The sequence below is a fragment of the Macaca nemestrina genome, chromosome 8, assembly GCF_043159975.1.
Source record: "Macaca nemestrina isolate mMacNem1 chromosome 8, mMacNem.hap1, whole genome shotgun sequence".
NCBI lineage: Eukaryota > Metazoa > Chordata > Mammalia > Primates > Cercopithecidae > Macaca > Macaca nemestrina.
The window spans coordinates 24329963-24343849 of record NC_092132.1 but is presented as its reverse complement, the minus strand read 5'-3'; positions in this window follow the sequence as shown (position 1 = coordinate 24343849).

Sequence of the window (13887 nt, the reverse complement as noted above, 5' to 3'; positions counted from 1 at the left end):
ACAGTCACTTTCACTTTTGCAAATACAATACTCCTAGGAGACTCTCCTGTGCAGAACTTTTTTTTTTTTTTTTTTAAAAGGCTCCAGGTCAGCGTTCTCTCTCTCAAGGCCCACAAAGCTGCTCCCTGGAAAGCATGCATCATCTTTATAGCACCTCTTTAGAGGGAAGTGTGATTTCTTTCTAAATGCACCTGATCAAAGCTCAGCTGGCAATACAGCTTGCCCACCCACTATCCTTCCCTCCAAGCTTCCAAGCAAGGGTCAGATCTCAGCCTCCCATCCCTACCAAACACTCGTAGACTTACCTGAAGCTCTACAGGGAGACCTAGCAAGGGTTCTCAGGTTTGGCCAAATGTGAAATGGTGGCACCCACATAATTCAGAGCTGGCAGCTACTCTCTTCAAACTCACTCTCTCTTCACTCTCTTGACCTTTTATATATTCAAAGTGGGCCAAGTATCACTGGTTCAGGGGCCAAAGTTTGAAAAGCCAGCCTAGAACACTTATGTTGGAAGTTTCCATTTTGCTTTGGTCCTTTGAATGTTGTATATGTTTATCTTGCTCTCTCCATTGATACTTCACTGATTTTATTCTGTTAAATGCTACATATATGTTAACAATCTCTTCTCTGTTTTCTCATCTGTAATTTGGGGATAATAACAGTTGCCTTGTGAGGAAGAGATACATAATACATGTGGAGCACCATGCACAACATCTAGCACACAGGAGGGATTTCAAAAAAGTTAATTTCCTCCTCCCATTCCTCTACCCTCCCCCACTTAAATAAAAAGGCATTGTGTTTTGTTATACCGAAGAGAGATCTGGGGCCAGAGTCATTTTACAAAAAAAGTGAAGATTGGTCTTTGACTCAATTCATGACATCTTTCCAACAGATTCATTTTTTAGACAAATATTTATTGTGCAGCTATAGTGTCAGCCATAGTGGTAGGTGATGGGGAAACACAATGACCAAGGCAAGCCCCGTTCTTAGAGCAGGTAGAACTCCTGTCTAGGAGGACAGATAGCAGGATGGCTGATGGGAGTGTTTATGCTCATGTGTTTCTGAAGCTTTTTGTCTTAGTGATATAACAGGTCTGAATAAAATGCAGGGCCCATGAAAACCTCAGATTTAGAGGACAACTCTGAGGAGGTTGAACAAGTGAGCACAAACCATCCATATTCCCAGCCAACGTTCATTAAAAGTAATGGCCAAAACCACAATGACTGTGGCACCAACTTAATACATCCTCCACTGTAGAATGCTAACAGGCTGCTGACTCACCTAGTAGGCCAGAGAGACTCCCCAGAGGGTTTGAGGATGGAGACAAAAGATTAGGTCAGCATAGCTCTTGGTTGTCACTTGGCGAATCCTGAATAGATGATTGGAGGTAACTGATTGATCAGCCTTCTCTTTTAATTTCACTGTTTGCTTTGCACATTGTTCAAAAAAAGGAATTTGGGAGAAAGAAGGCTTTTGATTAAAAAGTTCAGTGTGATTACAGGCAATTGACACATAGAAACATGACCTTAATGTTCTTGTCATCATGATTGCCAATTTGAGTGGGTGAGAGGCAGTCTAGACCAGTGGTCGCAGACTTACATAACTGCATTTGCATCCTTGATAATGTAGATGGACAACCCTGCAATGTTGTGTAGACCAGTTCTCTTCTCTGGGCCTTGATTTCTTCATGTATAAACTGAAGAAGTTGGATGAGATGATCTGTAAAATCCCTTTTAACAATACATTTTATGGCTCCTTAACTTTATTCTTCAATAGTAAATGTAAAGAAACAAGTTTCTTTTACCTGTATCCCAAATACCAAAATTACCTGATATCTTTGTAGATAACTGAGAGTATGATGACAAGATTAGGGCTATTTACCCCATGTAACTTTTCTAAGTGTCAGGTTTCTGCGTTCATGAATTGATAACAATTATATCTGGATTTACTACCTAGTTAGCTCTTCTTTTCAGATAATATAATGATTTTAAAATGTGACCCTTTCTGAATGATATAATGTGTAAGAAACTCTAGGGCAGAGAAGTTGTAAACAGCAGAGATGCTTTAGATACTCACCTCATCTTTAAGTACAGAGATTACCTTTTTTTTGTAATTGAAAAAAATTACAAGAAATGCAGTGTTCCTTAGTAATTATCAGCAAAATGCAACAAAAATTCCTGCAAAGAAATGAAGATTTGAGCATAATGAACTGTTGGTTGTTATTTCTACTGAATCACTGTTCTGTTTTGTTACATGAATAGATACAACATTACCCACTTGGTGGTCAGTTATAGCAGGTCCTATTTTATGCAGACTGGAAAAATTAATATTCATGTATAATTATGAAGAATAGTTGGAAGTTTTTCCCCATTTCTATTATATCTGGGTCTGTTTTTATAGTAACTAATAAAGGATGAATATAATTATGAAAATTAATCTCTTAGGATCTAACAATGAATGAAGCACATGAATTGCTACTTGTTATTTTTCTGTAACTATAAGCATAGAAAGATTCTGTTTTACTGTAGGGAAAGCAGTAATTATTCTGTTTTGCAGAAGTATGCACTCTCATGTTCAAGAATAGGAAAAAAAAGATGGAACAGCTGTTTCATTAAATTACCATCTTCTTCATCCTTTCCTATATTAATCCTCACTCTTTCAATATCTCTTTTTATTCTCCAAATGCTTATAATCTTTTTATTTGAATGTTCCCCTATGTTACATTTTGATTTGGCCAAGCAGATGAATTACAAATGAAGTTCATGAAAAAGTCTATTGCCCCTAAGGGATATTACTTTCTTTCAGACTGAGATACACCATTAATATCTTCTTTTTCCTCCTATGGAAAAAGAAGTTCCTGAGACCTTACTGCTGCTTCTCCATTGCATTTGATTTTAGTATAAAGAACAATGGCTTGCATTATAAGACTGTGAAGACTTCTCCAACTTGTTCTTGGTTCTGGACATTTGGTTTCTCTGTTTAATTTCAGGGAGGTTTAATATTTCAGCACTACGGAAATCAAGGGCTTGTAAGCTGATTGATTTGGAAAGGATAGAGTTCAAAATGTACTGAGGATATATATATATCCTCGCTTGACTGAGAAGCCCAAAGCTGAAGACTTTGTTTAAAAAAAAGGGTTAATAAAAGGGAACAATGACCATGCCTATATATCAGTCAAATTGTTAGCCAATTAGTTAGCGCCTTGAGTGAAGCCAGATGATTGGCTGACTAAAACAAATTAGGTATGTTTGACATCAGAAAAACAAAGTTTGGCTTGGAAATGTGAGGAGGCAGTTGAAGATCATTATACTTATAGAATAACCAAAGCAACCGATTTTCATTTTCTTTTCTTGCAAGGTAGGGGGAAATTGATGAGGCATTAATTAATTTTCAATTCAATAAAGTTTAACAAATTTTTATTGAATACTTATATTGAATATCTATATTTTATTGAATACCATATTGAATACCTTTTATTGAATACCTATTGTGTTCTAATTCCTTTGCTAATCACTAGAGTTGAGTAATGTTTACACCAAATAAACAATATATATTTTAGTTTCAAACAAATTAATTTTGTTTGAAGAGGTCAAGGGAAGTTGTTACTTGGAGCAAAGAGGTCAAGTATGTAATCACACTATTACCCACTTTATTCCACCCAGACTCATATGTCTGTCCCTGCATGATTCAAATTCACTGAGCAACTAGAATCCATTATGTCATTATTTCCTCCCAGTTGAAATAAGTGCTGGTCTGAGCATAGTTTTGCCCGTCAGCCTGTATGAGGTGACATTGTGTAGGAGAGTTTATTATTTTAGGATGATGCAAATAGTTAAATCCATAATCAAACATTGATGGAACCACACTTAAGGAGAAAGCTGGACACTGCTCCTTTCCTGTTTCCAAATGTTCAAGGCCATTTAATGGTCTACAGTCTAAACATGCACAGCAAAAGAGTCCTTTCTCCTTTGAAGGCATCACAATAATCTAATCTTTCCAAAGCACATTTTTAATTCATTTTTTATAAACCTCTCTCTCACACTGAAAACAAAATTTGTTGCGGCTGTTGTGGCTTAGTCAGAGAAAAGCATTTAAGGAAATGCATATCCTGTTTAATATAATCTGTTCTACTCTATTCAGAGCCATTCTATTTTATTGTGCACACTCTTGGAGTATAATAGAGACAAAGATATTACTCTTGCTCTGGATTTACAGATGTTCAATCATGACTCCTACTTGACAGAAGTTTACAATTAAAATGTAATGTGGATGTGGAGATCTGCAAACACATACAACAATACAAGCAAAGAGAAATAGACACTCTTAGAGAGGTACACAGTGCTTTAGGAGTGATGAATTTCCTCAGAGTGATCAGAGAAACCTTCCTACTGAGTAGTATTTGAGTTTCCTTTGAAGGGTGACAATTTCTTTTTAATTCTCCAATTTTTCATATGTGCAGGTGTGAGAAGCACTGACCAGGTGGGAGATGTTTCTGTGGGTGGGCTGAACAAACATTTGTGGTATAAGATGCCATTGAGGACATTTTTAAGAGGTCAAGTCTCCTGTGGCTGAAGTTCAGGAAGCATGAGACAATTTTGTTGAGGAGGGGCTAGAAAAGTACATCGGGAATATATTGTGGTAGATTTTTCCTATAGTCCATGGGTAGTTCTTGAATTGCATAGGAAAAGGATATGTCCTGGCAGCAACGTGAGTGTTGAATCCATTTGTTAAGCAATTTGAGGCAGGGAAAGTCATTGCATTAGTGCTTGGAAGTGGTGGTAAGGGCTTAAGATTAGAGAGATTGAATGCAAGTTAAGAAAAGAGATGTGGGAACCAAGAAACTATAAGTATGTGTAGCAGCGCCTTCCAGATATAGTCAAGAAATTTAAGGCTATTCAATTTTGTGATGAAGTTCTTCTCCTTGGATTTGTAACTGACGGTGGTGGAGAGTGTTATGTTCCAGGAAACTTTGATTTACATTGGGAATATGAATCGTTCTAAACTTGTGTACAAATTGTAGCCAAATACAGTATTTTTCTGTTCACATATATGTTTGTTTGGATACCTACTTTTAAACAACAGAGTTCTCTATGGCTTGCTTTAAAAAAAAAACAAACAAACAACTGATTTATTAAAGCCCATTTGGAAGGTACAGAGAGATGGACTCTGAAGCTTTGAAACCAGGCACAGTGTAGGACCGCATGGGAGGATCTGCTCCTTAGCTCCTTACACTCAGGACAGAATGCAAAGCATCCTACTAACTACCATTTCTGAAGAACCAGATGTTTCTGTTCCAAGGATGATACAGATCAAGTTTCCTGAATGAAGCTTTATAGATCATTGCTCCATTTGAAATTCAAGTCTTACGTGGTTGCGTCTGATTTGCAGGACTTAAGCCACATGTCTGCATCTGCACTGAAAGGATACGTTCTGAATTCTATCCCAGAGAAGCAGGACTCATAACGTGGAAAATGATTAAAATATAAGGAGGCTGTTCAAAATACATAATATATTATATATTAGTAATACACAAATGAAATACATTGTCTATTAGTAATTTACAAGTAAAAGATACCTACTACACACACTAGAATTCATCATTATTAGGCAATATTCTTTTTCACTTTGAAAAATTGAAATGGCTCTTCTATGAATATTTTATTAAATGCAATGCCTCTCATACATATTATTAATCAATTTGTTAGGCTGGGTTGTGATAAAAATGATCCTAGCACATCCGTGGCTTCAAACACCCAAGTTTTCTTTTTTACTTAAGTTATATCATCATCTTTGTGGTCATCTGCAATTCTCTTACTGTTGGCTTCTGGATGGCTGAAATTGTGTTTCACAAGTTTTCCTATTGTTTGATTCAGTCTAAGGAGCTGTCAGTACCTTGGACATGATGTTCCCATGGAAGAGAAAAAAGAGAAAAAAAAAACCAACAAAAAACAGAACCATATAATGACCTTAAAGGCTTCTGCTTGGATGTGGCTTGCATTACTGCTGATTTCACTGGTGAAAAATAAGTCAAATGGTGAAGTTTATATCATTTCAGTAGAAAAATATATTCTTACAGACAGGGCAGTGAACAAATGGCAATAATAACAAACTATCCTAGTCTTCCTTAATAATCTCAAAAATATATTTTCCAGTCTTACTTAAAAATCACTGACTGTCTACAAAAAATATCCATCAAAAGTTGTTTTCAATCAAAGCATCTGGCCTAAAAATAGAGTATTGTAATAATCTGTATCTCATATTTTGATGAAACTTTCTTTCAGATCCATGAACAAAAATATCTGTGTGTGAACCTACAATTGTAGGATTGTGGGCCACGTATAAAATAAACAAGGCAACATCGATTTAAGAAGGTAGTAAATTGGAAGTATACAGAATTCAGTGATCCATAGAAATTTTGAAATCTTACTGGGTAGACAATGAGAAGACCTCCTACAAGAAGGTGATTTTTTAAAAGCAAAATCAATTTTTTAAAATAATACTTTAAGTTCTAGGGTACATGTGCACAAAGTGCAGGTTTGTTACATATGTATACATGTGCCATGTTGGTGTGCTGCACCCATTAACTCGTCATTTACATGAGGTATATCTCCTAATGCTATCCCTCCCCCTTACCCCCTCCCCACAGTAGGACCCACTGTATGATGTTCCCCTTCCTGTGTCCAAGTGATCTCATTGTTCAGTTCCCACGTGTGAGTGAGAACATGTGGTATTTAGTTTTCTGTTCTTGCGATAGTTTGCTGAGAATGATGGTTTCCAGCTGCATCCATGTCCCTACAAAGAACATGAACTCATCCTTTTTTATGGCTGCATAGTATTCCATGGTGTATACGTGCCACATTTTCTTAATCCAGTCTGTCACTGATGGACATTTGGGTTGATTCCAAGTCTTTGCTATTGTGAATAGTGCCACAATAAACATATGTGTGCATGTGTCTTTATAGCAGCATGATTTATAATCCTTTGGGTATATCCCCAGTAATGGGATGGCTGGGTCAAATGGTATTTCTAGTTCTAGATCCTTGAAGAATCGCCACCCTGTTTTCCACAATGGTTGAACTAGTTTACAATCCCACCAACAGTGTAAAAGTGTTCCTATTTCTCCACATCCTCTCCAGCACCTGTTGTTTCCTGACTTTTTAGTGATTGCCATTCTAACTGGTGTGAGATGGTATCTCATTGTGGTTTTGATTTGCATTTCTCTCATGGCGAGTGATGATAAGCATTTTTTCATGTGTCTGTTGGCTGTATGAATGTCTTCTTTTGAGAAGTGTCTGTTCATATCCTTTGCCCACTTTTTGATGGGGTTGTTTTTTTCTTGTAAATTTGATTCAGTTCTTTATAGGTTCTGGATATTAGCCCTTTGTCAGATGAGTAGATTGCAAAAATTTTCTCCCATTCTGTAAGTTGTCTGTTCACTCTGATGGTAGTTTCTTTTGCTGTGCAGAAGCTCTTTAGTTTAATTAGATCCCATTTGTCAATTCTGGCTTTTGTTGCCATTGCTTTTGGTGTTTTAGACATGAAGTCCTTGCCCATGCCTATGTCCTGAATGGTATTGCCTAGGTTTTCTTCTAGGGTTTTTATGGTTTTAGGTCTAACATTTAAGTCTCTAATCCATCTTGAATTAATTTTCGTATAAGGAATAAGGAAAGGATCCAGTTTCAGCTTTCTACTTATGGCTAGCCAATTTTCCCAGCACCATTGATTAAATAGGGAATCCTTTCCCTATTTCTTGTTTTTGTCAGGTTTGTCAAAGATCAGATGGCTGTAGATGTGTGGTATTATTTCTGAGGGCTCTGTTCTATTCCATTGTTTTGGTACTAGTACCATGCTGTTTTGGTTACTGTAGCCTTGTAGTATAGTTTGAAGTCAGGTAGCATGATGCCTCCAGCTTTGTTCTTTTGGCTTAGGATTGTCTTGGCAATGTGGGGTCTTTTTTGGTTCCATATGAACTTTAAAGCAGTTTTTTCCAATTCTGTGAAGAAAGTCATTGGTAGCTTAATGGGGATGGCATTGAATCTATAAATTACCTTGGGCAGTATGGTCATTTTCACAATATTGATTCTTCCTATCCATGAGTGTGGTATGTTCTTCCATTTGTTTGTGTCCTCTTTTATTTCACTGAGCAGTGGTTTGTAGTTCTCCTTGAAGAGGTCCTTTACATCCCATGTAAGTTGGATTCCTAGGTATTTTATTCTCTTTGAAGCTAGCAAAATCCATTTTTAAAAATCTAAATTTTTATTTTTAAAATTAGTTTCTTAGTCCTTTTTTCTGCTTGGCTCTGACCTCATTTATTAGAAGGTTCTTCCTTTTCTGTTGTCTTTCTTAGCCACATCTAAGCAAGGCATTGGAGACACTGCCTTCCTTAGTGACTTAACAGATTTCTCATCCTACTTTTTGATGACAGTATCAGGGTGGCAAAGATCATTTTAGCCTCAAATGATCAGTCTCTTTTAATCCAGATTTTTGGCTCTTTTAGAATTACAGCTATTTAAAAAATATTATTCCAGGAAGGCATATACAAAATCCTTTTTGAAACACATCTCTATACCTCTCTAGATTTAGTTACAAGTAACTTGAGCTTATTATGTTTATATAGGAGAGTCACAGCTTTCAAGTCTTTTTTTTATGAGCAATTTTATCCACCCGAAACATTTTAATTGGCATAACCTTAATTGAGAGGTTACAGATATGGGCATTCTTTTGTCACCTTTCAATTGGGCCATCTATCTATCTTATCTGATTTATTTATCGTCTGCCTATCTATCTATCTATCTATCTATCTATCTATCTATCTATCTATCTATCTATCTATCTTGCACACACATTTAATAGTACTTTTTCAAATGCAAATAATAGCAGTTAAGGCAAACAGTATGTTCCCAAGTTATTTACAGATAGCAAGTTATTATTGCATAATAGGAGCCATCATTTTCCCAGTCTCCAGTAAGTTTCTTTCTCATTTAGAGGTTTAATGGGGCTTTAAACAAATTTCCCCTATTTAGCATTCCTGTCCTGCAGTACCTTATCCTGGACAATTATTTCTGTACTAGTCAGCTTTTTAAGATTATGCTATATAAGAAACAATTCTTAAATATCAGTGGCTTCATACAATAAAGATTTAATTCCAATGCATAAATCTGTTTAGTGGCCTGTATATTTACAATTGCAATTATAAATTGACTAGAGTTATACTTCACAAGTCTGCATTCAGAATTCCGGAATTGAAAGGGAAATTTCATAACATTTTTGAAGAGATAGGAAAAAAGCAATGATGAAATTACCTGATGGCTCTTCAAGTTTCTGCTTAGATGTGGCTTATGTCACTTACATATTTCTATTGCCAAAGTAAGTAAGATGAGCAAGCCTGGTAGCCATGAGGCAGAAGCATATAATCTTTTTATAGGGAAGGCAGTAAATAATTGAAAAATAATATAATTTGCCACATACATTAAATTTCTGGTACCCACTTTTTATTTCTCTATTTGTTTTGCCATGTTAATTGGTTCTTGGTAAAATATTAATTGACATATGAAGGTTAGTTTATTTGAGCAAATGCATAACAAGATCTGAACATAATGCCCATGGCCTATCTCAATGTATATATAAGAAAACTATTAATCTGATTTTCACAAGTCTTATAAAATTATTTAGGATAAATTGACCAAATGATGTATTTTTTTTTCAGAAACATTGTTATTTGAAAAAAGTGTATTATATGCAAAAGTGACTATTTTGAACTATTAATAATAAAAAAATGCAATTATAATAGCCAGTTTCTCTTGAGTACTTCCAATTCCAGATACTGTCTTTAATTCAAACTCAATTTTTTTTAAAATGAGGATACTGAAGTTTGACCAAGGGCCTGTAACTAGGAGGCAAGAACAGGGATATAAAAGTCAGTTCTCTCTAACTTGAGCCCAGTTCTTGGTCATTAATTTTGGATACACATGTTGTATGGATTGTTTTTATTTTATATAAATTTTAGATCTATATGTTGAAGTGCTGTAAAATGGAGTGATCATCAGTGGGTTGTGCTTAGTTAGAGTATAATTCATCTGGTGGGAGAGTTTTGAATCCATGCTGATAACAGAGATTCCTCCACTCTAGGTGAACAAGAAACTTAGAAGAGGAGCACACATAAAAATGTCTTTAGACCTTACTTTAAAACTATCATCTGTACAAAGAATTGTATATGAAAATTCTGCCCCGGCCTGGGAGGCACTAAAGGAAAAAGATATGATGGTCTTACAGCCATTGCTACACTCTTATGGTCGCATCTCATGTTGCTCTGGAGAGGCACACATGGAGCATCTGGCAGTGGTCTGGGGTCTGGGACTCCTGCCTTGTTCAAGCCGAACCCTGGAGAGCCAGCATTGGCAGAAGATGAGTGAATCACTTTGCAGACAGATGCTATTGCACAATCATTTACATCTATAACACTCAGGTTTCTGGTGATTTAATAGAAAAATGGAATACTGGGGACTTTATTTAACATCTGCTCTCAACCAGGTAGAAATGCCTCCAGGAAAGGCTTAGCTTCCTCTATGTTCACCTGATCCTAAGACCCAAAACAGTAGAATTCAAGATAGAAGAAACAATTCTAAAAGGGCCTACAAACAAGCTTTTTGGCCCTCTTTATTACTCCTTAGTTGGGGGCTTTGCTGAAGTCAGTTGAAATTTTCTTATAAACCCAGTTATGATTTATCGTTTGCCTGGCATTCCAAGCATGTCGACCTGGAACTCTTTCTAAGCCTGAGAAGGGAAGAATTGGTGGAGATTCCTTTTGGCTAGTTGTTATGGAGTCAGTGGGATCAGATGAGAGTCAACTAAATTATATTAAAAAGAAATCTGTAGTCAATCTCAGCTGTGTGTATGTGTGTGTGTTTCGTGAGGGGGAGGTAGACGGAAGAGAGAGAAAGAGATTATGCAAATAAAATTGAGGAAAATGTAAATTTTACTTTATATGTCATTGTCATTGATAAAAATAAACTATACTTGAACTGTACTTCTTGAAATTCAATAAAATGAAGGTAACTTGTTTAAATTTAAGCACAAGAACAGAAAATCACTGGTAAAATACAGAGTTTTTTTTTTTTTTTAAAAAGAAAACCTGCATTTAAAATAATTCCAAACAATAGAAAAGAAGTTAGTACTATAAAGGTATATACCAATCTGTAATTTGTAATCATGACAGAAAGAAATTTAAACTCCCGAAAACTAAAAAGGCAAGAAAATGAGAATATATTGTTATACTATTAAGCAATATGTATGTAACTCTTTAGAAATTTGGAAAATAATAACGTATAAAAAAGTAGAATATTTCATGTACAGTGGATACAACTATGTAAAAACTGTGTCTTGTATATTATCAGAATGTTCTTCCAAGCTCATCAAAATGACTGATTGGCTTGGAGTTCTGGTGATATGGCAGTTACATAAAAGAGCAATCTGATGATAAATTGTAATTGTTGTGCTTGCATCTAATTTATCAGTAGTGCTTGTATATTGTTATAGTAGTATTGGTAGAATTGCTTCAGTTATATAACAAATGTTTTGGAGAAGTTTTCAATTATTTATACCGCAAGTTGCCTTTCAACGCACTGAAAAAAATGTAGTACCTAAGGTGTTTAATGTATGATCAGAGTTTGGATGAGTTATCTTTTGCTGCTTAAAAACAACCACAGAATCTTATTATCATCCAAAAATTATATATATGTGTGTGTGTATCATATATATGTGTGTGTGTGTGTATGTGTGTGTGTGTGTATACAGATATTTACTTATGAATTTGCAGGGTGGCTGGGATGATTGCTTCCCACTCTGGATATAAAGGTCAATCAGTTGCTCTCATGTATCTGTCATCCTTTTTGGGCCAGTGAGATAGCCACATTATGTTCTTCTCACAATGATGGCATGAGCACATAAACATCCATTGGCCAAAGTAAGTCATGTAGATGAGCCCAAAGTCAATTACTGGAGAATACTTGTTTACTTTAGGTATATGAAACCCTATTTTATATTAAAAGATACAGATACAGGGATAGGTGAATAACTTGGGCAAATAATTTGACCTTCCTCAAGGTTCTAGGTCATGAACATTTTGGAGTTACTCATTTGTCTGAGAGAGCAGTTTTATTTCTTTTAAAATTACAAAAATTTTTTTTACATGCCTCAAATTTTCATAATGCACAGGTATGATATTATTCTATTAGGGTATTTTTTTCTGGTTCAGAAAAAGTTCATGTGCCTCTTGGGGTTGATAACCTTTAGGTTTGTGGGTAACCACTCAAAATCCTAGAGTTAGTATATAGATTATTTTAAGTTGAAGACATTAGTGATTCAACAGATGCAGAAAGAAGCTTTCTTGGCATTTCCCTTATGTGACTAAAAACAGAAGCTTCCGGGAACATAGCTGCTCTTTTCTGGTTTGATTTTATTCCCAGGAAGATGACCAAGATGAAACCAACCATAAATTCCCTGTTGGGGAAGATATATGTCCATGAAGAAGACAGAAAGAATTTTCAGGCTTGCATGAACAATCAGTACCATAAACTTTATTATTTCTATTTGTTCTTATAAAAACCCATTTGTTCTTCTCATGGGGACCTCTTTTGTCTTTCTTCTTTTCTTTACTAAGAAAGATATATAAACCTCTAACCATTTATCAAGCTACTTATTTTGTAAGCTTTAGTATGCATGCAAATAAAGTTTTTTTCTCCTGTTAGTCTGACTTTTGCCAGTTTAATTTACAGACCCTCAGCTACTGAACATAAATGCATGGAGAAAAAGTTTTTTCTCTACAAAACATTCTTAAGGCTAATCTCAATTTCTTTAGTGGGGTGTAATTATGCACAAATGCATATGCACAATGAATTAAAGCAACATACTTTCGAAATCAGTCCTGAGATTAAAACACAAAAATTGAAAGAAGGAATGAGAGCATTATATTCAGAGACGTTTAAGAAAGTGAAGCTTTGCTTTGTGAAGCCTCAATACCTTCATTTTCTTAAACATCTCTGCATATGATGTTGGAGGAGAAAACCGGAAGAAAGTTGATAGGTGAGGTTAATTTTATGAAGAGAACACATTAATAAAACCTCAAAGTGAGTAATTGTGGAAACATTCCTTATTGAGAATCTTCATAAAAGCACACACTTTGAAATTTATAATTCTTGTTTAGATTTTTTTTTTTTTTACCATTTTGAATTTGGCACCAACTTTCAATGGAGAAACTAAAGAAGTTATTTCTGGAAAATTTGTGTTAATATAATGTCAGTAGGGAAGACTTGGAATTATTTGAGAAGAGGGGCACTGGCAAACAGATTCACAGAATTTGGGTGTAAAATACTTTAAGGATGGGTATAATGAGGTTGGATCCAAAACAGTATCTAGAAAATTCTTTCCCGTGAGTTCATGTCCTTTGTAGGGACATGGATGAAGTTGAAAACCATCATTCTCAGCAAACTATCACAAGGACAAAAAAACCAAACACCGCATGTTCTCACTCATAGGTGGGAATTGAACAATGAGAACACTTGGACACAGGATGGGGAACATCACACACTGGGGCCTGTCATGGGGTGGGGGGAGGGGGGAGGGATAGCATTAGGAGATACACCTAATGTAAAAGACGAGTTAATGGATGCAACACACTAACATGGCACACCTATACATATGTAACAAACCTGCACATTGTATACGTGTACCCTAGAACTTAAAAAAAAAAAAAAGACTTTCCTGAAAAACTTGAAATCTCCCGTTGTTTCTTTCTATCGAAACTAATAGGTGGCTTTCTGTCCTGTTAGTAAGATTCAAGAATGAAGCATAATGGAAAGTGAAAAACTCTAAAGGAAAAAAAAAAGTTAC